At 36.6% G+C, this 27,437-nt stretch overlaps 1 long non-coding RNA gene and 1 pseudogene across 1 annotated transcript in view; both read right to left on the reverse strand.

Annotated features, from left to right (window-relative positions):
* LOC110310105 (uncharacterized) overlaps positions 1–24,863 on the reverse strand; it is a 77,212-nt gene extending 52,349 nt beyond the window's left edge. The window contains exon 1 of the long non-coding RNA XR_002379800.3: positions 24,799–24,863. This is a non-coding gene — a long non-coding RNA (uncharacterized LOC110310105). The remainder of the gene's footprint in view (positions 1–24,798) is intronic.
* A 787-nt stretch (positions 24,864–25,650) lies between these two features.
* LOC115030451 (U7 small nuclear RNA) lies at positions 25,651–25,717 on the reverse strand (annotated as a pseudogene).
* Positions 25,718–27,437: the final 1,720 nt, after the last annotated feature.

Consider the following 27,437-nt stretch of genomic DNA (forward strand, 5'->3'; position numbering starts at 1 on the left):
TCTGATAGTGATCAGTTCTCTACCATACAAGATAAATCAGTAATGACCGATACCTGTATATCTCTGAGAGTGTGAGATTTGGATTTTGTTTTGTTTCATTTTGTTTTGATTTTTAGGGTTTTAGGTCAGGGATGATGATTCTCCCAGATATTCCATATTCTTTTATTATTAAAATTGTTTTCACTATTCTGGTTTTTTTTTGTTGTTGTTGTTATTCCAGGTGAATTTGAGAATTACTCTTCCTAACTCTATGAAGAATTGAGTTGAAATTTTTATGGGGATTGCATTGAATCTCTAGATTCAATGCCTTTGGTGGAATGGCCATTTATACTATATTAATTCTGCCAATCCATAAGCATGTGAGATCTCTCCATTTTCTGAGATCTTTGATTTCTTTCTTGACAGACTTGAAGTTATTGTTGTATGGATTTTTTCACTTGTTTGGTTAGAGTTACCCCAAGATATTTTATGTTATTTATGGCTTCTGTGAAGGGAGTTACTTCCCTAATTTCTTTCTCAGCCTGTTTATCATTTATGTAAAGGAAGGCTACAGATTTGAGTTAATTTTAGATCCAGTCACTTTCCTGAAGTTGTTTATCAGCTGGAAAAGTTCTCTGGCAGAATTTTTGAGGTTGTTTATGTATACTATCATATCAACTGCAAATAGTAATATCTTTATTTCTTGCCAATTTTTATTCCCTTCATCTCTTTTTGTTATCTTAGCAAGCACTTTGAGTACTATATTCAATAGGTATGGGGAGAGTGGCCGTCCTTGTCCCCGATTTTAGTTGGATTGCTTCAAGTATCTCTCCATTTAATTTGATATTGGCCTCTTGTTTACAGCAAATTGCTTTTATTATGTTTAGATATTGGCTTTGAATCCCTGATCTCTCCATTATTTGTAACATTAAGTGGTGTTGTATTTTGTCAAATGCTTTTTCAGCATCTAAGGAAATGATATGTGTTTTTTTTTCCTTTGAGTTTTTTTTCCATTGAGTTCTAGTAGAGAACATCAATGGATTTTTGTATATTGAACTAACCCTACATCCCTCAGATGAAGCCTACTTGCGAGTGATAAATGATAGTTTTGATGTGTTCTTGGATTCAGTTTTCATGAATTTTATTGAGTATTTTTGCATCGATATTCATAAGCAAAATTGGTCTGAAGTTCTGGGTGTGTATGTATGTGTTTGTGTGTGTGTGTGTGTGTGTGTGTGTGTGTGTGTGTGTGTGCCTTTGTATGGTTTAGGTATCAGAGTAATTGAGGCTTCATAGAATCAGTTAGGTAGTGTTCTTTCTGTTTCTATTTTTTGGAATAGTTTGAGGAATATTGGTATTAGGTCTTCCTTGAAGGTCAAATAGAATTCTGCACTAAAGTCATCTGGACCTGGGCTTTTTTTGGTTGGGAGGTTTTTAATGACTTCATCTATTTCCTTAGGGGATATGGGCCTGTTTAGAAAGTTTACCTGCTCTTGATTAACTTTGGTATGTGGTATCTGTCTAGAGAAACCATCCATTTCATCTAGATTTTCCAGTTTTGATGAGTATAAGCTTTTATTGTAGGATCTGATGATTTTTTTAATATTTTCTCCATTTCTGCTATTATATCTCCCTTTTCATTTCTGATTTTGTTAATTGGGATACTGTCTCTTTACCCTTTAGTTAGTTTGGCTAGGGATTTATCTATCTTGTTGATTCTCTCAAAGAACCAGATTTTGGTTTTGTTTATTCTTTGTATGGTTCTCTTTGTTTCTATTTAGATAATTTCAGCCCTGAGTTTGACTACTTCCTGCCTTCTACTCCTCTTGGGTGTGTTTGCTTCTTTTTGTTCTAGAGCTCTCTGGTGTGATGTTAAGTTGCTAGGGTAGGATCTCTCCAACTTCTTCACCAGGGCACTTAGTGCTATGAACTTTCCTCTTAGCACTGCTTTCATAGTGTTCCATAAGTTTGGGTATGATGTGTCAAGATTTTCATTAAGTTTCAGGAAGTCTTTAATTTTTTCTTTATTTCTTCCCTGATAAAGTTATCACTGAATAGAGAGTTATTCAGTTTCCATGTGTATAAGGGTTTTCTAGTGTTTATTCTATCCATTGGTAAGAGTACAGTGTTGAAGTCTCCCACTATTGTTGTGTGAGATGCTTCTTTCTTGGAAGCATTTAATTGAAAAGCGTTTTTCCTGCCTTTTACTCTGAGGTAGTATCTGTCTTTGTCATTGAGGTGTGTTACTTAAATGCAGCAAAATGCTGGGTCCTGCTTGAGTATCTAGTCTGTTAACTTATATCTTTTTACTGGGGAATTGAATCCTTTGATGTTGAGAGATGTTAAAAGATATGATCATTACTTCCTGTTATGTGTGTTGTTGGAAATGGAACTATCTGTGTGTGTGATTCTCTCCATTTCATTTTGTTGTGTGAATAACAATTTCTTCTTTTTTTCTTTGGTGTAAATACTCTCCTTGTACTGGAGTTTTCTTTCTAGAATCCTTTGTGGGGCTGGATTAGTAGATACATATTGTTTAAATTTGGTTTTGTCATGGAATATTTTGGTTTCTCCATATTTGATGATTGATAGTTATGCTGGGTATAGTAGTATAGGCTGGCATTTGTGTTCTCTTATCATCTGCATGATCTCTGACCAGGCCCTGGCTTTTAGTGTCTATGTTGAGAAGTCTAGTGTAATTCTGATAGATCTACATTTGTATGCTACTGGGCACTTTTGCCTTGCAGTTTTTAATATTCTTTCTTTGTTCTGTTCATTTAGTGTTTTGATTATATGTGATGAGAGGATTTTCTTTCTGGTACAATCTTTTTGGTGTTTGGTAGGCTTCTTGTACATTTATGGCCTTCTCTTTCTTTAGGTTAAGGTAGTTTCCTTCTATAATTCAGTTGAAGATGTTTTCTGACCCTTTGAGCTGGGAATTTTATCTCTCTTATATTCCTATTATTCTTAGGTTTAGTCTATTCATTGTCTCCTGGATTTCCTGGATGTTTTGGGTCAGGTGTTTTTTGAGCTTTGTATTTTCTTTGACAGTATCTTCTATGCCTGAGATTGTCTCTTGTATCTCTTCTATTCTGTTGGTAATGCTTGCATCTGTAGCTACTGACATCATTTCTAGGTTTTCCATTTCCAGGGTTGCCTCTATTCATGATTTCTTCATCGTTTTTACTACAATTTTTATGTCATGGCCCTGTTTGTTCAATTCTGTCACCTGTTTGATTGTTTTCTTATATTTCATTGAAGAATTTATTTGTTCCTTTTTTAAGGGTTTCTGCCTATTTAACTGTCTTTTTCTATATTTCTTGAAATAAGCTATTTACATTCTTCTTAAAGTCCTCCCTCATAATCATGAGATGTGATTTTAGATTACAATCTTGTTTTTCAAGTATGTTGGGGTATATGGGGCTTACTGTGGTGGGAGAACTAGGTTCTAATAATAGCAAGTAGCATTGCTTTCTATTGCTTATGGTCTTGCACTTGCCTTACACCATCTGATTATCTCTGTATTAGCTGTCCTGAGTGACTCTGTGTGGAGCCTACCTTGGGTGTCCCTGGGATGCCATAGATATCCTGGGAAATTTGTGTCTCTAGCTATAGCAAATCTCCTAAAAGAATTGCATACTATTGCATTGACTGCAGCTGATCTCCTGGGAGCCCTGAAAACAGGTGCCCTCACTGCAGCAATCTCCTGGAAGCCCTGCAGACTGTTGCCCTGGTTGCAGCAGATCTCCTGGGTTCTGTGGGGACTGTGCAGTGTTGAGAAAAAGACAGAGACAGATAACTAAGAATATATTTCACACAGAGAAAAATCGAGGTGAGGAAGATGGTAGAAGATCTATATGGATCACAGAATTAATATTGAGAAAATGGCCATTATACAAAAGCAGTCTGAGACGTAATTCAATCCCCATTAAAATTCAAATGAACTTCTCCATAGTACTTGAAAAAACAATCTTAAATTTAATATGGGAATATAAAATACCCAAGAACAACAGAACAATTCTGAAGTATAAATGAAATCATGGAGATATCACTCTTTCAGATTTCAAGTTATACTACAGAACTATAAAAACAAGATGGTGCTGATATAAAAACACCCTTGAATAGAATTGAGGTCCTATATATAAGCCCATATTTCTACCTTCACCTGATGTTTGAGAAAGTGGCCAAGAATATACTCTGAAAAAAAGGACAGCATCATCAACAAATGGTGTAGTTCAAACTGGATAGTCATTCATTTTTATTATCATCCCATGTAGTGGTGCTTCAACTGTAAAGCAATGGTTATAATTAGCAATAGAAAAACCTGTTCTAACCTGTTCAGAATTATCAATAGACCCCATCAACAGAGGTTGTTTAATAGTACTTGCTAAGAATTTCTGAACTCTGAAATGTTTATCCATTTATTCATTTGATAGAGAAACTTTGCAAGAAGTACAAAATTTAATTAAGAATTACTTATTTAATATGTCAAAACATACCACTGTAAAATGAAACAAAAATACTCTGTTCTTGATGTTACACATAATGCTATTCAGTGTTTATAGCAGAAAGATCATAAAAGAGAGCTTTAAAAGATTTTTTTATAAAAACTGTTTATATATAGTAGCACTCACATCTTAGAGGTAATCATCTGATGAATAACTTGACTCAATGACTATTATACATGAGAGAAATTATTCCTGGTACTGGGAAATAAGCCAACTACCCAAGGGCTAGTAAAGTTATGGATCTTAGGGAAGCAACTACTACCATTTTTCTAAACAAGTAGAATTTCTGAGCACATTCTAAATATTTACCTTTATGCCTATAGATAAATGTATCTTCTAGCCGTCATCAAAGAAAACGCTCTTTACCATCAAAGAGACTTACAGAGATCATAACTGGTCAAAATACACAGAGTAGTTTATCATGGAGTGCCCAATACCAAGCCCCAGTGCTTACATCTTCTATACTACTCTTGTGCCTCAGGATCAGGAGACATTGTGAAAGGATGGACAGAAAGGTTGAAAGAGGAAGATGAAGATGAAGATGAAAGATTGTATGGGAAAGGGAATCAGAGAGGTTGTAAGAACTAAAGGACTAGGAAATCTGTGAGATTATGTGTCCTTGAAATTACAGAGAAGCTTCACTTATGATAACTCAACAACAGGAGTGCCTAAACAAGACTGTATGAAGTACCACACCAATAATCATACTAACATAAAAGGATAAAAATCCCACCTCAAGTCCTAGAGAAATAAGTACAAACTACAAAGAGATTCTGAGAACAAGAGAAATAGGAGTCCCATTACTGATTATCCAAACCAATCAACTATCCCTGAAATCATGTACCTGCAACACTGAATCATCAGATTATGGTTATTTACTTATTTATACAGACAAACACATACATAAACACACATAAACACACACACACACACCACATATCAGTAACAATTAATGAAAAGAACTGGAGTTTAAGAGGAAAGGCGAGGGTTGTACTAAAGGAGAAACAGGGAATGGAGGGAATAATTTAATATTTTAATTAAAATATTTATTAAAACTGATTGTATATGTCTAGATAGGTAACTATTTAGTTAAAGAAACTTTGTAGTCAATTTTACATTATTCTTCACATCATGGGGAAAAATTTATATTCTGCAATATTGAATAAGCAAATGTGATGGTTTGCAAATGTGTCACCCAGGAAATGGCACTATTAGAATGTGTGGTATTGTTGGAGTAGGTGTGTGAGTGTGGGAATGGGTTTAATACACTATTCCTAACTGCATGGAAGTAAGTATTCTTCTAACAGACTTCAGAAGATGTAGAATTCTCAGCTTCTGCATCTGGATAATGCCATGTTCCTGCCTTGAGGATAATGGACTGAACCTCTGAACTTGTAAGCTAGCCCCAATTAAATGTTGTCCTTATAAGCATTGCCTTGGTCATGGTGTCTCTTCACAATAGTAAAACCCTAACTAAGACAGAATTTGGTACCAGGAGTGGTATATTGTTCTGATAGGTCTTGCCATGTTTTTTGTTTGAAAGAATGAGGATTTGGGGTCTTTGGATTTGGAAAGCATGGAATTTTTTACGTGGGGTTTAATGAGCCATCCTAGTAGGAATATGGAAGACTTTGGTGATGAGAGTGATTTGAACTGTGTAGACCTAGCCCAAGAGGCTTCAGTGGAGAAGAACTTCAGTGTGTGGCCTAAAGACTGTTTTTCTGATATTTTGGTGAATAATGGGGCTACTTTTCCCCTCATATGAAAAGTTTTCCTGAGGCTAAAGTGAAGAGATTTAGATTAATTGCTTTGAAAACGGAAGTCTGAAAACAGCCTAGTATCAATTCCATTGTGTGGTTACAAAATTTCACTCTTATCAACAACAATTTAATGAAAAGTACAACAGAGAAAGGAAAAGTACAAAAATATATGGTTTAAGTATCAAAGGGGCACCAGGGAATAGAATACAGCTGTATCCTATGTTCTAAAGATAACAGATTAATGGAGTGCAAATTTGGGGCAAGATCCCACCCAGATAAGCATAGGTCCAGGCATAGTGTTATACACCTTTTAATCCCAGGAAATAAAGCCAAGCAGATCTCTAAATTCAAGGCCAGGCTAAGACAGAGTAAATTCTAGGTGAAGAAAAGCTTAACTCCAGGCATGGTGGTACATACCTTTAATCCTAGGAGACAGGCATGCACATTTCTGAGTTCAGATCCAGGACAGCCAAATTTGAGCAGTGAAAGAGTTGGAAAAGAGAAAAGTGATAATGTAGTAGAACAAGGGTGCCATGATCCTGTTCCTGCAAGAGTTGCTTTGGTCATGGTGTCTGTTCACAGAAGTAAAACTCTAACTAAGTCAGTAATTTATTAAAACAAAATAATAAAGTTCCAACTTTATTAAAGAAATATAGATAATTTTATGGTTTCTGGTGTCCAGAGTGTTTATGTGCATAGAGAAAATATGAGAATCTTTACATATTTTCCACATAAATCATGACACATTATTTAAGTTTTCTCTAATGCTTAGTGAAACAATAGTAATGACTTATTTTTCTGAAGGGTGACTTGCTAGAAACTTTATATATATACATTTCTTTTTCTACACTTTCATTTTCATAATGTATTTTAAGCATGCTAGTAGCACATTAGGTCACAGTTAACTAACTGAACTTTGCTTAGAAACATTTAAGGTTATATATGGGGATGCAGAGTCATAAAAGTATACTATTGCTATATTACCCTGTGCTGTCTCCTGGTACACATCAGCTTCTCACATGAAGAAATAACACTCTACGATATGTCAAACACTAAAGGTGCAATTTTATCTTAAAAGAAATTTTGATGCATTTTCTTTTTATACAAAATATAGTATACTGAGATGGGCAAACTACAGATATATATATATATATATATATAAAATCAATGTCAGCCTTTGAGACTGGTTTTTTGTGTGTTGTATGGCTGAAAAAGCATTAAATGTAGATGAAACTTAAAATATGATTGCTCTCTGAAAGTAAATGCAGCCTATGACACTAACTGGGAGAGAACAACAAAAGCAAGATGTCTTAGATTGCATTCTCATTAGGCTTTTCCTTAAAGGAGGATACAGTTTGAGACATTCTGACTAGGCTGTGATACCCTAGAGCTGATCTGAAAATATCCATGTTTGATGGACAGTTAATATTCAGCATCAGCATCAATTTTATGGATGAGTGGTTCTAGAAGTTAACTCTGGTTCTTCCTCCCAGCCTCATGCTCCCAAATATATAAGTTAGAGTCAAAATATATTTAAAGATACCTTAGCTACCTTTATAGCTAGGTTCTTCTCTGACTAGATCCTAACTTAAAATAGCCTATGTATTTTAACCTATATTCGATCATATGGCTGGTTACTTGTGCTCAGTTATCATACATTTATCTCATTATATCTCCCAGGGCATATTTTCTGTGCCTCACTATATCCCAGAATCCTTTCTGCCTCCTGTATGTTCTATCTCCCATTCCCTGCCTAAGCCATAGGTTATCAGATGTTTCATTGAAACATCCATAAATGAGATAGTCTCTCTACAACGCCCCGTTTTAGTCCAATAAAAAGGTCTTTTCCTTTCTAATATAAAATTGACATCATAATAAAAATTATAAAAATCTCTCAGATAAGATTTACATTGATACACAAACATAAAAATAACAAAAAAAAAAAAAAAACAAAAAAAAACAGGAAGCAACAATCACAATTCCTTAACATCAATGGACTCAATTCCCCAATAAAAACACATAAACTAACAGACTGGATACGAAAACAGGACCCAGCATTTTCTTGCATACAGAAAACACACCTCTGTGTCAAAGACAAACAATACCTCAGAGTAAAGGGCTAAAAAACAAGTTTCCAAGCAAATGGTCCCATGAGACCAACTGGAGTAGCCATTCTAATATTGGACAAAATTGACATTCAACTAAAACTCATTAAAAAAGATAAGGAAGGACACTTCATATCCATCAAAGGAAAAGTCCACAAAGAAGAACTCTCAATTCTGAACATCTATGCTGGAAATGGAAGGGCATCCACATTCATAAAAAAATTATTAAAGCTCAAAGCACACATTGAATAGTAGTGTAGTGTATGAAGTCCCCTCATACAATAGTAGTATAGGACTTCAGCACCCCACATTCATCAATGGACAGATCAGGGAAACACAAACTAAACAGAGATACAGTGAAACTAACAGAAGTTATGGACCAAAGGGATTTAACAGATATCTATAGAGTATTTTATCCTAAAACAAAAGAATATACCTTCTTCTTCTTAGCATCTCATAGTACCTTCTCTAAAACTGACCACATAATCAGTCACAAAGCAAACCTTAACAGATATAGGAAGATTGAAATAATCCTATGCATTCTATAAGATCACTACAGATTAAGGCTGGTCTTCAACAAAAACAAAAACAACAGAAAGCCAAAATACACATGGGAGCTGAACAACGCTCTACTCAATGATAACTTGGTCAAGGAAGAAATAAAGAATGAAATAAAAGACTTTTTAGATTTTAATGAAAATGAAAATACAACATACCCAAACTTATGGGGCACAATGAACACAGTCCTAAGAGGAAAACTCATAGCTAGGAGTGCCTCAAAAAAGAAACTGGAGATAGCATGCACTAGCAGCTTGACAGCACACTTAAAAGCTCTAGAACAAAAGAAAGCAAATTCACCCAAGAGGAGTAGATGGCAGGAAATAATCAAACTCAGGGCTGAAATCAACCATGTAGAAATAAAAAGAACTATACAAAGAATCAACCAAACCAGGAGCTGTTTTTTTTTGAGAAAATCAACAAGATAAATAAACCCTTAGCCAGACTAACCAGAGGACAAGAGACAGTATCCAAATTAACAAAATCCAAAAGAAAAAGGGATATATAACAACAGAAACTGAAAAAATTTCAAAAAGCATCAGATCCTATTAGAAAAGCAAATACTCAGCACAACTGGAAAATCAGGAAGAAATGGACAATTTTCTAGACAAATATTAAATACCAAAGTAAAATCAGAGTCAGATAAACCATCTAAACAGTGCCATAACCCCTAAAGAAATAGAAACAGTCACCAAAGTCTACCAACCAAAAAAAAAAGGCCAGGACCAGACGGTTTAGTGCAAATTTCTAACTGTCCTTCAAAGAAGAACTAATACCAATACTCTTTAAACTATTCCACAAAATAGAAACAGGAGGAACACTACCTGAGTCCTCCTATGAAGCCAAGATTATGCTGATTCCTCAACAACACAAAAACCCAACAAAGAAAGAGAACTTCAGACCAATTTCCCTTATGAATATAGATGCAAAAATACTCAGTAAAATGCTTGACAACCAAATCCAAAAACACATAAAAATGATCATTCACCATGATCAAGTAGGATTCAACCCAGGGATGCAGGGATGATTCAATATATGGAAATCCATTAATGTAACCCACTACATAAACAAAGTCAAAAAAAAAAATAAAACACTTGATCATTTCATTAGATATTGAGCAAGCATTTGACAAAATTTATCATGCCTTGATGTTAAAAGTTTTGGAACAATCAGAAATTCAAGGCACATACCAAAACATAATAAGCGTAATATACAACAAACCAGTAGCCAACATGAACCTAAATGGAGGGAAACTTGAATCTATCCCTCTAAAATCAGGGGCTAGACTCCCTATCTATTCAGTATAGTACTTGAAGTTCTAGCTAGAGCAATTAGACAACAAAAGGATGTCTAAGAGATAGAAATGGGAAAGGAAGAAGTCAAACTATCACTATTTGTAGATGATATGATGGTATATTTAAGTGACCCCAAAAACTCCAGCAGAGAACTCCTAGAGCTAATAACTTCAGCAAAGTGGCTAGATATAAAATATATATATTTGAGATATATAAAATTATCTCAAAGAAATCAGTTGCCTTCCTATACTCAAAGGATAAACAGGCTGAGGATAAAATTAGTGAAACGACACCCTTCAGAATAGTCACAAACAATATAAAGTATCTTGATGTGACTCAACCAAACAAGTGTAAGATCTATATGACAAGAAGTTCAAGTCTCTTAAGAAAGAAACTGAAGAAGACCTCAGAAGATGGAACAATCTCTTTTTTTTTTTTTTTTTTTTTTTTTTGGTTTTTCGAGACAGGGTTTCTCTGTGTAGCCCTGGCTGTCCTGGCACTCACGTTGTAGACCAGGCTGGCCTCGAACTCAGAAATCCACCTGCCTCTGCCTCCCAAGTGCTGGGACTAAAGGCGTGCGCCACCACGCCTGGAACAATCTCCCATGCTTGTGGATTGGCATAATTAATATATTAAAAATGGCCATCCTGCTGAAATCAATCTACAGACTCAATGCAATCCCCATCAAAATTCCAACTCAATTCTTCATAGACTTAGAAAGAGAAATTCTCAATTTTATCTAGAATAACAAAAACCCCAGTATAGTGAAAACTGTTCTCAACAATAAAATAACTTCTTCGGGAAATAGCTTCCTAGACCTCAAGCTGTACTTCAGAGCCATAATCACTAAAAACTGGATTTTATTGGTAAAGTGACAGGGAAGTAGATCAATGGAATAGAACTGAAGACCCAGAAATGAACCCACACACTTACAGTCAGTTGATCTTTGACAAAGGAGCTAAAACCATCCAGTGAGAAAAAAGATATTTCCTTTTATTTTCCAAGATAGGGTTTCTCTGTTTAGTCCCTTGGCTGTCCTGGAACTCACTCTGTAGACCAGGCTGGCCTTGAACTCAGAAATCTGCCTGCCTCTGCTGGGATTAAAGGCATGTGCCACCACACCCGGCAACATTTTCCACAAATGGTACTGGTTCAACTGGTGGTCAATATGTAGAAGCATGCAAATTGATCCATTCAGATCTCCCTGTACAAAGCTCAAGTCCAAGTTGATCAACGACCTCCATATAAAAGCAGATACACTGAATCTAATAGAAGAGAAAATGAGAAAAACCTTGAAAACATGAGCACAAGGAAAAAGTTCCTGAACAGAACTCCAATGGCTAATGCTCTAAGAATAAGAGTTGACAAATGGGACCTCATAAAATTGCAAAGCTTCTGTAAGGCACTCTCAATAGGACAAAATTGCAACCAACAGATTGGGAAAAGATCTTTACTAATCCAACATCCTATGGAGGGCTGTACTGGCTGGTTTTGTGTGTCAACTTGACACAGCTAGAGTTATCACAGAGAAGGGAGCTTCAGTTGAGGAAATGCCTCCATGATATCCAACTGTAAGGCATTTTCTCAATTAGTGATCAAGGGGGAAAGGCCCCTTGTGGGTGGGACCATCTCTGGGCTGATAGTCTTGGTTCTATAAGAGAGCAGGCTGAGCAAGCCAAGGGAAGCAAGCCAGTAAAGAACATCCCTCCATGGCCTCTGCATCAGCTCCTGCTTTCTGACCTGCTTGAGTTCCAGTCCTGACTTCCTTTGGTGATGAACAGCAGTATGGAAGTGTAAGCCCAAATAAACCCTTTCCTCCCCAATTTGCTTCTTGGTCATGAAGTTTGTGCAGGAATAGAAACCCTGACTAAGGCAAGGGCTAATATCCAATATATACAAATAACTCAAGAAGTTAGACTTCTGAAAACCAAATTTCCCGAAGAAGTTATTTTATTGTTGAGAACAGTTTTCACTATACTGGGGTTTTTGTTATTCTAGATAAAATTGAGAATTTCTCTTTCTAAAAAAAGGGAAACAGAGATAAACAGAGAATTCTCAACTGAGGAAACTCAAAGGGCTCAGAAACACCTAAAGAAATGTTCGATATCCTTAGTCAACAGGGAAATGCAAATCAACATGACCCTGAGATTCTACCTCACACTGTCAGAATGGCTATGATTGAAAACTTGGGTGACAGCAGATGTGGCAAGGATGTGGAGAAAGAGGAACACTCCTCCATTGCTGGTGGGATTGCAAGCTGGTACAACCATTCTGGAAATCAGTCTGGCTGTTCCTTAGAAAATTAGATGTAGTACTACCTGAGGACACACAGTTATACCCAGAAGATGCTCCAACATGTAATAAGGACACATACTCCACTATGTTCATAGAAGCCGTATTTATAATAGCCAGAAGCTAGAAACAACCCAGATATCTCTTAACAGACGAATGGATACAGAAAATGTGGTACATTTACACAATTAAGTATTACTCAGCCATTAAAAACAATGACTTATGAAATTTATAGGCAAATGGATGGAACTCGAGAATATCATCCTGAGTGAGGTGACTCAGTCACAAGGGAAGAAACATGATATGTACTCACTGATGAGTGGATGGATATTAACCCAAAGGTTCGGAATACCCAAGATACAATTCACAGACCATGTGAAGCCTAAGAAGGAAGATCAAAATGTGGATGCTTCAGTACTATTTAGAAGAGTGAACAAAATACTCACAGGAGGAAAATATGGAGACAAAGTGTGGAGCAAAGACTGAAGGAAAGGCCATCCAGAGACTTTCCTACATGGGGATCCATCTCATATTTAGCCACTAAACCTGGACATTATTTGGGATGGCGGGAAGTACTTGCTAATATGTCTGTCTCCTGAGAGGTTCCGCCAGAGCCTGACAAATACAGAGGAGAAAGCTTGCCACCAGCCATTTGGATGAGCTCTGGGGTCCCTTAAGGAGGAGTTGGAGAAGGAACTGAAGGAGCTGAGGGGGTTTGCAGCCCCATGGAGTGAGCAACAGTGTCAACAGGCCAGACACACACCCCCACCCAGAGCTCCCAGGGACTGGATCACCTTTAGAATCTAAAGGACATTTGTAATGAAAGATTTAATGATGATGTATAGCTGAATTTCTGGAGAGAGGCACTTTTTAATTATATATTTTATTTACATTTCAAATGTTAGCCCCTTTCCTAATTTCCCCTCCAAAATCCCCTATCCCATTCCCGCCCCAGTTACTCCCCAACCCAACCACTCCTACTTCTTGAACCTGTCATTCCCCTATACTGGGACATAGAACCTTCACAGGATCAAGGGCCTCTCCTGCCATTAATAACCAACTAGGCCATACTCTGCTACTTAAGCACCTAGAGCCACAAGTCCTACCATGTGTTTCCCTGGGTGATTTAATCCCAGGTAGATCTGGGGTTACTGGTTAGTTCATATTGTTGTTTCGCCTAGGGGACTGCAAACCCCTTGAGCCCCTTGGATACTTTTTCTAGCTCCTTCATTGGGAACCCTGTGCTCTATCCAATGGATAACTGTGAGCAACCACTTCTGTATGTGTCAGGCACTGGCAGAGTCTCTCAGGAGACAGCTTTATTGGGCACCTGTCAGCATCCAAAATAGTGTCTGAGTTTGGTGGTACTTTGTAGGATGGATCCCAAGGTGGGGCAGTCTCTGGATGGTCATCCCTTTAGTCTCGGCTCTGAACTTTGTCTCAGTAACTCCTTCCATGGGTATTTTGTTTCCCCTCCTAAGAAGGATCAAAGTATTGGGTTACCTCATTCAAGATGATATCCTCCAGATGCATCCATTTGCCTAAGAATTTCATAAATTCATTGTTTTTAATAGCTGCATAATACTCCATAATATAAATGTACCACATTTTCTGTATCCATTCCTCTGTTGAGAGGCTTCTAAGTACTATCCAGCTTCTGGCTATTATAAATAAGGCTGCTATGAACATAGTAGAGCATGTGTCCTTGTTACAAGTTGGAGCATCTTCTGAGTATGTGCCCAGAAGTGGCATTGCTGGATCTTCCAGTAGAACTATGTCCAGTTTTCTGAGGAACCGCCAAACTGATTTCCAGAGTGGTTGTACCAGCTTGCAATCCCACCAGCAATGGAGCAGTGTTTCTCTTTCTCCACATTCTTGCCAGCATCTTCTGTCACCCGAATTTTTGATCTCAGCCATTCTGACTGCTGTGAGGTGGAATCTTCTGGTTGATTTATAAGGACAACATTTAATTGGGACTGGCTTACAGGTTCAGAGTTTCAGTCAATTATCATCAAGGCGGTAACATAGAGGAGCCAGGCAACCATGGTGCAGGAGGAGCTGAGAGTTCTACATCTTCATCTGAAGGCGGCTAGAAGAATACTGACCTCCAGAAAGTTAGGATGAGGGTCTTAATGCCCACACCCACAGTGACAAACCTATTCCAATGGGTCCACACCTCCTCCTCCTCCTCCTCCTCCTCCTCCTCCTCCTCCTCCTCCTCCTCCTCCTCCTTCTCCTTCTCCTTCTCCTCCTCTTTTTTGTAAAAGAAACAAAATTTTTTTATGTTATTACAATTTTTATTAGATATTTTCTTCATTTACATTTCAAGTGCTATCCTGAAAGTCCCCTAGACCCTCCCCCCCCACCCTGCTCCCCAACCCACCTACTCCTGCTTCCTGACCCTGGCATTCCTCTATAGGGAGGCATACTAAGTTTGCATGTTCTCTCTTCCCAATGATAGCTGACTAGGCCATATTCTGCTACATATGCAGCTAGAGACATGAGCTCTGGGGTACTGGTTAGTTCATATTGTTATTCGTCCTATAGGGTTGCAAACCCCTTCAGCTCCTTGGGTACTTTCTACCTTCTAATGATGCCATTTTCTGTGCTGAGCATATACAAACCATTACAGGCAGTGGCTTCAGGTTCAACTCTCTCTAGTTTGCTTTTAACTGTGCTGCACTTGGGAGAAGTCACAGCTATTGTGCCCCCAGGTTTTGATCTGTTTTCACTGTTTCTTAAATACACTAGACTTCTTCTCCAGTAGCCTATTCCCCCACCATTTCCTTTCACATGTGCAATTCAGGTCAAAAGCCTGGGTTCTAACTGCCCTAAGTTGGATGACATTTGTAGAAGTTAAGTTGGGTTCTTCATCCCTGCCCCATGCTCCCAGAAATAATACTCAGTTTCAAGATATATTTATACATACCTTGGCCACATAGCTAGACTTTGACTACAGCAAATAACTAACTTAAAATAACCCATTTATTTTAACCTACATTCTGACATGGCTGGTTGCCTGTGCTCAGGTAACTCTTGTTAAATCTTCCTTGGTAAATCTCTCCCACTTGGCTCTATCCCAGAATTCTTTCTGCCTCCCAGATATCTCACCTCCTGCTTCCTGCCTAAGTCATAGGCCATCAAATTTATTATTGACAGGTGCCACATTCATATAGACATAAGATATATTGTTACATAACAGCATGATGCCTCCTGGTATACATCAGCTTCTCACATGAGGAATTATGTCTAAGAATATGTCAAACTCTAAAGGTGCAATTTTATTTTAAAAGGAATTTTAATGCATTTTTACCCAGAAATACAGAATACTGAGATGGGCAAACTAAAGCCCTTTCCTTGCTATGTATACATCATTAATGTCAACTGTTTAAAAATAGATGCCTCTGAGGTAGTTTACTGTGTGTTTTATGGTTGAGAAGTCTTAAATATAGATATAAGTCAGAGTATGATTTCTACATGACAGTAAATGCAGCCTATGACACTAACTGGGAAAGAATAACAAATGAAAGTTGCCTTAGATTGTACTCATTAGGCTTTTTCTTTTAATTAGGTTACAGTTCAAGATATTCTGACTAGGTTGTGATACCCTAGAACTAATCCAAAGATTTCCATGTTTGATGGACAGTTAATATTTATTCTCTCTATTATTTGTATAGATGAGTGGTTTGCCGTTTGCCATTGCAGAATTTGTGTTTATATTAGAGCATGAAAATGTTAGATGAATTTACAGATTAATTTGATTTTTGTTCAGAACAAGAGCATAGGTCACTTGTCAACTTGTCAACAAACAAAACTGAAGAATTGATGTGTTTAAAAGTGAAAATTTCAACTTCTTTATTTTGAAGATTTTTTTTATTAAAACTGCTGTTAAAATTGAGGTCAGAAAATATCCAATTTGAATAAACATGATGAAAGGTCAGAAGGTGAAAGCAAGCACAAAGGCTGCTGTGGATCAGGTAGCAGAAGATTACAAATAGAAATTAGTCAGCAGTGAAACTTGTATTTATTTCTAACAGACAAGAGTCAACTGCCCACAAGTATTTTAATATTTGGAAATTTTCTGAGGGAATTCAATCCTGATGTTCAGGAAGCATTGGTTGTTCTCTGTTATTTTTCTTGGGTAGGAAATCGAACTATTCTAATCACCTTGAAGCCACTTTGGATCCCACTCAGTTATGGTCTTATATTGTAAGAAGCTCACCACACTACTTATCAAATATGAGTTCATGCATTCTCTTTTTGCTTCATTTATTTATGCAATTGCTGTAGGTACTATAATGGTGTCAGGAACATATTCTCTTAGACTTAATTAGTAAACTCTATTTAAAAGATGTTTACTTCAAAAACTAAACCAAAATTTTAATAATGTCATAATGAAAGTTAAAACAATAAAACTTATAGTAAATGATAGATCTTTATTGTAATGGACTTTACAATAATTTCTTAGACATGACACCAAAATAATTTTTGAAAAGGGGAAAATTAGATCATCAAAATGTAAACTTTGTTAGTATATGAATCATGAATTACAATGAGGAGGCTCCTCAAAAAATTCAAAATATAATTATTTGTATTTCAATAATCAATCAAAGGGTATATGGTGGTTTGCTTGAAAAATGGCCTCCATAGGCCAATAGGAAATGGCATTATTAGGAGGTATGGGCTTGTTGAAGTAGGTGTAGCCTTATTCTAAGAAGTACTTCACTTAGAGTGGGCTTTGTGATTTCAAAAGCCCAAATCAGTGCCAGAAGGGCTCTCTCTTCTCTTCTCTTCTCTTCTCTTCTCTTCTCTTCTCTTCTCTTCTCTTCTCTTCTCTTCTCTTCTCTTCTCTTCCTCTCTCTCCTTCCACTTCTTCAGCACTAAGTCTGTCTGCATATCACCATGTTCCCTGACATGATAACTGTTAATGGATTAACCTCTGAACCTATAAGCTAGCCCCAACTAAATAAAATTTCCTTTATAAAAGTTGCCTTGGTCATGGTGTCTCTTCAAGGCAATAGAATCTCTAATAAAGACAGGGCATAAAATATACAAGTTGATGTGAAGTAGAAGTTTCAGGATATGTCAGGTGATATAGACATAAGTGGTGTTTTGCTAAGACAAACTCACATGGTGTTCTGTTTACAGAAGACCCATGGGAGGACACTTGATGTTTGAGGAAAGTATGAATAGGACTCAATGGACAATGATGGTCTACTTGTGTAGTTATCTTTGCAACAATTCATTGGTCTAGCATCTTCATCTTCATTGATCTTCACTTCATTGAGAAAGGCATGGAAGAAACCTCCTAGTGTCCCAGATGGTCCTGGTTACTCCTGATGACTTGTGCCAATTTGGTGGAGGCTTGGTGGTTTCTGACAGATCATGCCACCACTGCTGATTTGAGTTTACTATCCTGAGACTACTGAACTAAACTTTGGTATCCTAACAGAGATTGGAATCTCCCCAAGGAACTATTTCTAAACATATCAACATCCCCTTGTCCTATCTTTTCTTCCCTATCCTTAAACACTGGGTTAGAAGGGGGCTTGACATATTTGAGTACCAATATTAAAAGTAACTTTTAAAAAATCTTAGTCTACATTGATGGGATATTAGTTTTCTCTCTCTCTCTGTCTCCCTCTGTATTAATCATATTATCCAAGGTATACAATCAACTTATATTCATCAGTAGATAAATAGATGAAGACAATGCTATGTATGAACAGAATGTTCAACCTTAAAATAAAGATAATACATTTTTATATGTGATGATATTGATGAATTTGAATGGCAAATATTAAGTCAAATATATTGTCCATGTTTACTTTAGTATGTAGAATGTGAAAGAATTAAATTTAGAGAATTAGTGAATGAATGGTATAGAGGATGCTGTGTAGAGAGATACAAGATATGCTATATAGAGAGCATCAAGTTTTAGTTAAAAAGAAAAAAATGAGTTCAAGAGATTATTTTGCATTTCTTGATGACTAGAGTTAGTTAATAGTACACTTGAAAGTTGCTAATGGAATACGGTTTAAGTGTTCTCATAGCAACATAAAGGCTGTATATTTGAGGTGATACATATTTTAAGTAATTTGATTTAAAATATTAAAATACCACATTTCATACAACAAACATAATTACATTTACTTATCCACTAACATACTTTAAAAGTCTTTGCTGAAACTGACTTTATCCAGAAAATGAACTCCAGAATGTTAGAATTAATTCACAAGGCTCAACATTGAAAGATAAATGAGTCACTGGGAAAAATATCAACTACATATCTAAATGGCCATTTCTCCAAAGGCAGAAAAATGAACAGAACAACAACAAAAAACAAATAAATAAATACTATGTGAAAAGTAGATTATTATTGTCTGGTTGGCTTACAAGTATGTCTTTGATGGTAAGAGGTGCTCTCTAGATTGCTTACAGATGTAGAGAGAATCTCTCTAAATGTTGGTGGCTACATTTTATGAGCAGAGCCTTGAGCATAGCTAAATCTAAAAATATACAAAGTGAAGGCACTCATAATATACTATAAATTATAGAATTACATTCATATGCCATGTATAGAAGGAAAAAAATGGACAGAGAGACAGAAACTTAAGTAGTCATTATCTAAGCTTAACATCAAAGTAAGATTGAGATAGGAAGTACAAAATGATTTGGAATTTTGGTGTAGGATGGTGAAATTTTGTACTTTGTTATATTAGAACACTAATAATCAATATATTTTCTAAAATACATCCTTGAACTATTGAATTTGCATTCCTAATGGATAGAGTTGAGAGAATGTAAATTATATCTCAGCAAGCTTTTCAAAATGTATGCTAACCACAAAAGATTGATTCTTAATTACTTTTTTAATTTACTAAAAGTATATGTGTGTACAGTGTATGGTTGTAATATATCATTGGCTCACAATATTGACTTGTTTAATACTTCTATTATATTTTTATAAAGTCATGGAATGGTAGGGAAAAAAGGAATGGTACTATAAAGGATAGAACAGAATTAGGCACAAGAAGTCGCTAATTGAAGATGTGAACAAGATTGGTAGGCTTATTTTATAACAAGTATATTTTACTTGGTGGGTAATCAAAAATGTAAACAATACTGCTCAATATATATATATATATATATATATATATATATATATATATATATATATATATATCAGTCCTTCTCTATAGCCACTGTACTGCTTTTTCAAGGAAATAGATAAAGATGTCTACATCTTTAAATAAAATGTCCTCTGACTGCATTTTCATTCATAATTTACTCTTTGTTATCAGTGACTAGGATCCCACCGTTGGATAAATAAATAAATATATAAATAAATAAGATAGGATTTACATGGAAAGTGAATGTTTATCCATCACAATTCCAAGAGAATATATGCTGAACCTTAGCTCCTGTTCATATGAATTACAAAATTGGCATTCTTTGAACAAATATCTATTCCTTATTCTCTGCCAGAACATTTCACAACAGCCAAAAAATAGCAACAACTTCAAACAACTCAGCAGAGGAATATATAAGGACACCAAAGGCTATTTACACAAGAGAAGGAAATCTTGTGATTTGTGATATGAATGAATTTAGATGGCATTATAGTAAGTGAAATAAGCCAAACAAAGACAAAAAATATATTCATTTAAACATGACATTCATGACAGGAGCCCAGCATAGCAGCCCTCTGAAAGGTTCAACCCAGAAGCTAACTGAGACAGATACAGATACCCACAGACAAACATTGAACAGAAGTAAGAGACCCCTGTGGAAGAGTTAGGGGAAGAATTGAAGGCCCTCAAGGATATGGCAACTTCACAGGAAGACCAACAGTATGAACTAACCTGGACCCCTGGGAGCTACCAGAGACCAAACCACCAACCAGAGAGTATACATGGGCTACACAGAGACCCCCAAAACATGTGTAGCAGAAGGTTGCCACATTTGGCCTCAATGAGAGAGGATGTGCCTAATACTGCAGAGACTTGATGCTCCAGATTGGGGAGATGCTGGAGGAGTGGCCTGCCCCTTTAGAGATGAAGGAGGGATGGGGAGAAATTCAGTAAAGAAATTTTGTAAAGAGGGACTGCAAATAGAGTTAACTTTTGGGATGGAAATTAAGTAGCTAGTTAATAATTAAAAATAAAAAATAAAAATGCAAATTGTTTACATTCATAGATAAACACAATAAAGTTTAACTCTCTTTGGTTTGTTTTGCCTTTTTTATTAATTTGGCTGTAGTATTTCTAAAATGTGACACTTTTTACCAAAATAAAATCTCATACTTGGCTGTCATGCACACTGTTGTTTTCTGCATAGAAGCTATGAAATTGTCAAATCAAAGTTTAACTTGTATGAGAAAGTTTTATTTGAATAAGAAAATTTCTTCCATCTAAAGAAACAACTAACTTTTGGAGCTCCATCTTCCTTCTGGTCCACACCTCTACCTGCACACCAACTCCCCAGCATAAAGCTGTGCCTGTTTCCCAGGAGGCCTGATCCCACCCAGGAAAATGAACTCCATTTCTGGTTCACACCTCTAACTGCAATGGAGCAACTGCCTGCACTCCACACCCTACTCCACAGCTCTGTTGGCTTTTTGGGAGGCCTGCTGCTACATGGGTCAACCAGCCCCAGAGGATTGCTATGCCCATGGGTTATCAGGCCAGCCAACACCAGAGAAAACTAGATGACTAAAGGCAAGTGGAAGAACACAATCAACAGAAGCCAACGTAGTGTGGCACCATCAGAATGCAGTTCTCCTACTACATAATACCCTGAATATCATAACACACATGAGGAGAAAAACTATGACTTTAAATCTCATCTTACGAAAATGATGCAGGCATTTTGAAGAGGAAAGAAATAAATCCTTTAAAGAAATACAGGCAAATACAATCAAACAGGTAAAAGAAATGAATAAAAGTATTCAATACCTAAAATTGGAAACAGAAACAAAAAAGGAAAAAATAAAGAAAGACAGAAAAAAAAGAGAAAGAGAAAATAAAGAAAAAACCACATCACACAAATGGAAACAACCTTGGAGATGGAAAACCTATGAAAGACACAAGCATCACCAACAGAATACAAAAGATAGAGGAGAGAATCTAAGGCATAGAAGATTCAATAGAAGAAAATAATATTCTGGTCAAAGAAAATGCCAAATCTAAAAAGTTTCTAACACAAAACATTCAGGAAGTTTGGGGAACCATCAAAGACCGAAGCTAAGACTAATAGGAAAAGAAGAAGGTGAAGATTTCCAATTCAAAGGGACAGAAAATATCTTCAACAAAATCATAGAAGAAAACCTCTGTGAGCTAAAGAAATTGATGGCTTTAAGCATAAAAGCATACAGAACACAAAAAGAATTCAAACATATAAGGCCAGACTTATCAGAATTACACCTGACCTTGCAACAGAGACAGAAGATCCTAGACAGATCTCTATCAGACCCTATGAGACCAAAGATAACAGCCAAGGTTACTATACCCAGCAAAATTTTCAATCACCATAGATGGAGAAACCAAGATATTCTATGACAATGCCATATTTAAGCAATATATTTCTACTAATCTAGCCCTACAGAGAATACTAGAAGGAGAACTTCAACACAAGGAGGGTAAAATACACCAAGGAATACACAAGAAATTAATCATCTCACAGCAAAAGCAAGAGGATCAAACACACACAATACCACCAACAGCAACAAAATAACAGAAAATAACAATCATTGGTTATGAATATATCTCAACATCAATGGACTCAATTTGCAAATGAAAAGACTGGCTAACAGATTGGATATGTAAACAGGAGCTATCATTCTGCTATATACAAGAAACACACCTCAGAAACAAAGGAAACCTCATAGTAAAGGGCTAGTAAAAGGTTTTCCAGCAAACAGTCCCAAGAAACAAGCAGGAATGGCCATTCTAATATCACTGAAAATATATACTCAATCAAAAGTAATCAAAAGAGATGGGGAAAAAACACTCATACTCATCATAGAGAAAAAGAAATCCATGAAGACGACCCATCAATTTTGGACATCTATGTCCCAAATACAAAGGCAGCTACATTCATAAAAGAAACATTACTAGAGCTCAGGTCATACATTGAACTTAACATAATAACAGCGGGAGACTTCATTACCCACTCTCAGCAATGGACTTGTCTTGAAAACAAGTTAAACTAGAAACAAAGAAACTAACAGATGTTATGAATCAAATGTTTCTAACAGATATCTACAAAAGGTTTCATCCCAAAATGAAAGAATATACTTTCTTCTCAGCACCTCATGAAATCTTCTCCAAACTGACCATATAATTGGGCACAAAACAATCCTTGACAGAAACAAAAAATTGAAATAATCCCTTGCATCTCATCAGATCACCATGAATTAAGACTGGATGTAAGCAACAATTGAAACAACAGAAACACCAACAGAGTCAACTACCCTGAACCCTTGGGAGCTCTCAGAGACTGAGCCACCAACCAAAGAACATACAGTGGCTAGTCCAAGAACCCCAGCTCATATGTAGCAGATGTACAGCTCAGTCTGATTGTGAGTCACCCAAAAACTGGAGCAGGGGCTGACACTAAAGCTGTTGCCTGTCTGTGGATTCCACTCCCCAGTAGAGCTGTCTTGTCTGGTATCAATGGGAAAAGATATATATTGTCTAATCCTAACCATGCAGAGACTTGATGCACCAGGGTTTGGGAATGCCCAGGATGTTCCCAACCTCTCAGAGGAGAAGGAGGGAGGAGGGCTTCTGTGAAGGGCGTGCCAGAGGGAGACAGCAATTGGAATTAAAAAATTGAATAAAAATTTAAAAATAAAATGAAAGAAATTTTTAAATTAAAAAAAAAGAAGCAAATAAAACCTTTTCCTTTTTAAACCACATACCACAATGAGCACTCAGTCAGCAAAAGTCAAGGTCACGTTTTATAGATCTCAAATTAGAAACAGATATCTAGAATTGCAACCTTATACATATTTTCTCCATAACTTGTAAATGTAGAAATGTACTATCACAGAATATTCAAAGGGAAAGAAAATATTAACCACATATCTTTCAATTACCAGGGCTTACATGAAACTTACCTAAACATAAATATGTAAGTACATCATAGTTGTTCTCTTGCATTGGCAAAATTTTCTCAGCATAGGAGTAAAAAGAACATGCTACTCATGAAAAGGCAAAGGGTTTAGTTCCAAGCACCCACATCTTAGCCCACAACTGCTGGCAACCTTAGCTTCAAGGGAAGTTGATACTTTCATCTGTCCTTCAAAATCCCAGTACTACACATGATATTCAGACTTTATTTGCTGGCAAAATACCTGTACGCATAAAATTTGAAGAACAAATAAACCTAAACCAACCAAACAAACAGTAACAACTACAACACAAACCTACAAGTTTTAGGCATAGCCTAAAATGCAATGAACCTGAAATACATTAAAATACATCCAGAGAATTGTAAGATGCACAGAGAATTGGTTTGATATGGCTCTCTAGATAGCTCTATGCTCAAAACAGCACTCTGCTTGATATAGCTTTCAGGTTTTCTGCCATAGTAAAAATACATACATACATACATACATACATACATACATACATACATACATACATACATAATTTTAAAGCAGACAAATTCAAAGCAAAAGTATAGGTTCTTTTATATTTATTTCAGCTAGTTGCCTTAAGGTTTTAAATAATCATCAAAGTTTCACTAACAAGAACTCAATCACTGTCAATTTATTTAATTCTTTTATGCATGAGAAACCCATAAAATGAGGAACAAAAGCCAGGCGGTGGTGGCACACACCTTTAATCCCAGCACTTGGGAGGCAGAGGCAGGCCGATTTCTGAGTTCAAGGCCAGCCTGGTCTACAAAGTGAGTTCCAGGATAGCAGGGCTACACAGAGAAACCCTGTCTCAAAACACACACACACACACACACACACACATACACACAAAAGAGGAACAAAGATCCTTCACTGATAACTTAGTAGAGATTAGTGATCCAGATTATTTGTCAATAAAAATATACATCTAAAACGTCAAATAGTGATATCCTCAGTTTTAAAAGTAACTCCAATGAAGTTTGCTTCTACTCAGATTTTATACACAAAATTTTGAGATAGCTTGGAGCAAAGAATACTCTGTGGCCTGTTTTGGTAGCCAGTGCATATGGCCCTATGTTTCCCAGGTCAGAACATAGTTCAACCAGACACTAAAAATCTTAATTGCTGAAGAAGAAAATAAGTGTTTTTACTTACATGCTTGTTTCTTCACCTTTGACTGTCTAATTTTTACGTGGGAACAAATACTGGAAGGTTTAGGAGTTAAGTAGTACTGAAAGAGGAAAAACTGAACTCTCCATGAACTCTTCAACTCAAAGTCCTCTTACCCCTCCCATCTGGGGATTGTTCCCGGAACACTCCTGAACTCTTCACCCCAGAGTACATTCCTGAACTCTTCAACTCAGAGTTCGATCCCCTCCCAACTGAGGACTGTTCCAGGAACATTTTTGAGATAAGGGTTTCCTGGAACAGCCTCAAGAACATTTTTGAGATAAGAACAACCTCAGAGTGTTCCAATAAATCAAGTACATTGCCAAAATATAGGACACGACCCCTTGGTTACGAAAAGCCCCTTGGAAAGTCCCTTGGAATAACCCTTGGCAGAACCCCTTAGTGACGCAAATTTGTATTTTCCCCACCCTGCCTTTCTCCTATAAAAGCTTGTGAAAAATTTGGGCCGGTCGTCGATTCTCCTCTGCACCTTGCTTGGTGTATGAGTTTCGACCCCAGAGCTCTGGTTCATGTATTTGCTTGCCGTTGCTTTATAAAATCTTACTCTCTACATCTTGAGTTCGGTCTCAGTGTCTTCTTGGGTGCGCGGCTGTCCCGAGGCTTGAGTGAGTGTCTCCCTTTGGGAGTCTTAGAGTCTTTCAGTACTAAGGACCATCTTTGGCTTGAACAGGGGGTTCTGAGAAAGGAGTATTTGGAAGCAGTGGAATAAGCGATTTGAAGTCAATGATTGGGTACAAACTGACAGCTCTGTAATTGGTTCAACATGGCTCTCTAAATAGCTCTCTGCTCAAAACAACTGTCTGCTTGATATAGCTTTCAGGTTTTCCAGACAAAGGCAGAAAACCTGCTAGAAAAAAAAAATCTAAAAAAGCTGTGTTCACTGTCTAACTTGCTTGTTTGATTTTTCTAACCAAAATCAGAAAACCCATCAGAAAATTCCTAAAATACCTGTTAACTCTCCAAGCAGTTCTCTCTAGGTAGCTCCCTTTTGCAGACTAAACCCCAGTTTTATATTTATATATCAAATCAGTCATATACCCCAGATTCCCTTTTGATTATTCCATGAATCAGTATTTTATGACTTCTGCCCTTAACTTTTAGAAAAAGAAAGCAAGTACATTTTTTTAAAAAATTATAGTAAGTCCTAAGCAGTTCTCTGGACACAGTACTTGTGGTTTACAAATGTAGACATAGACACTTTTTATGTGAGAAATTAAGGTTTCTGATTTCTTACTCCTTCACTGCCTAAGCTTGACTATCCTGGAACTTACTTTGTAAGTTCAGAGATCTGCCTGCCTTCACAGACACAAACAATAAGCTTAGCTGGATAGGATCCCACCCTGAAGTCACCATTCCCACCATACCTGGACCTAAACTTGCTTTGTCCCAGGCTGACTATGAATTCAGAAATCTACCTGCCTTTGTAAATACAAACAATAGACTTATCTGGATGGAACCTTACCCTGAGATCACCACTCCCTAGATTTTTTTGTCTCCTTCCTTAATATCTTTCTGACAACCTGACTTATTGGTACAGCTGTCTCTGTTCTTCTAGGTGTGTGAAGCCCCTCCTATAATTCATATTGTATCCTTATATTTTACATTATTGAGAAATCTTGTAAAGGATAGCTCTTAGACTGATTTATACATTCTTGAACTCCTGTTTTTACAGTTCTTTCCTACAGTCTTAAGAGCTGTCCTAAAGGCTTCAGTGTCACAGAGACATGCTTTTGCTTCCTAGAATTGTGCTGTTTCTAATTATTATGGTGTCATTAAACCAGAGAGGACATTCCTCTAAAAGAGGAACATAAGTAAGCCTTATGCCTACAGCAACTGTCAACACTTGTGGAAGACCATGCCCGGCTGGCCCAGCTCCAGTGATGGAAATCATGTCACACTGCCCCTTCCAAGGTCATGAAGAACTCAGTATTCTAATTCCAGCTCTGTCTTTATCACCCCTACTTCATTCAGAGATGCTGCTATCTTCTCTTCCCTTCTGTATAACAGCAACAATAGTCTATGGTGTGGTTTGAAAAATCACTGGAAAATGTTGGAATTTTAATCATTCAGAGAAGTTCACCATATTGAAGATACCAGTTGCATATATTACTTGAGAGTAATAATAATCAAAAACTTTAACAATTTCCCTGTATTGCTATTGTTTTCCATTTTCTCCCATTATTATGGTTTCTCCTCAAATCTTAAATTAATGTTTAGCCAGTTATGAGCAGAAAAGTACTCATAAAATTTAGTCCCTGGATATATTATGTAATATGTAACAATTAAAACCTATTATAGACCATTCTGAGAACCTAAATAAAGATAAATAAATGGAAAATGAGAATAATCCTGGACCTTACACAATCTGTTATACATGTGTATTACTAAGTCCTTTTCTAAACTGTTCCTGTTAGCAGTTATGGATGAAGCATTGTTGTCAGGCTGTGTTCCATAAAAAAAATTATCAATGCTCCCCTTTTTGCCCAGTAGAATAAAGGAGCTTCTTCTTGTACAATGATAATCAGCTTCCAGAAGCTCTACACTACAGAAAAATGAGGGGAATACAAATAGGATGCACTGAGCCAAAATGGATCTATGGTTCT

The sequence above is a fragment of the Mus caroli genome, unplaced genomic scaffold (genome assembly GCF_978045245.1).
Source record: "Mus caroli unplaced genomic scaffold, Mus_caroli_1 scaffold_2, whole genome shotgun sequence".
NCBI classification, from domain to species: Eukaryota; Metazoa; Chordata; class Mammalia; order Rodentia; family Muridae; genus Mus; species Mus caroli.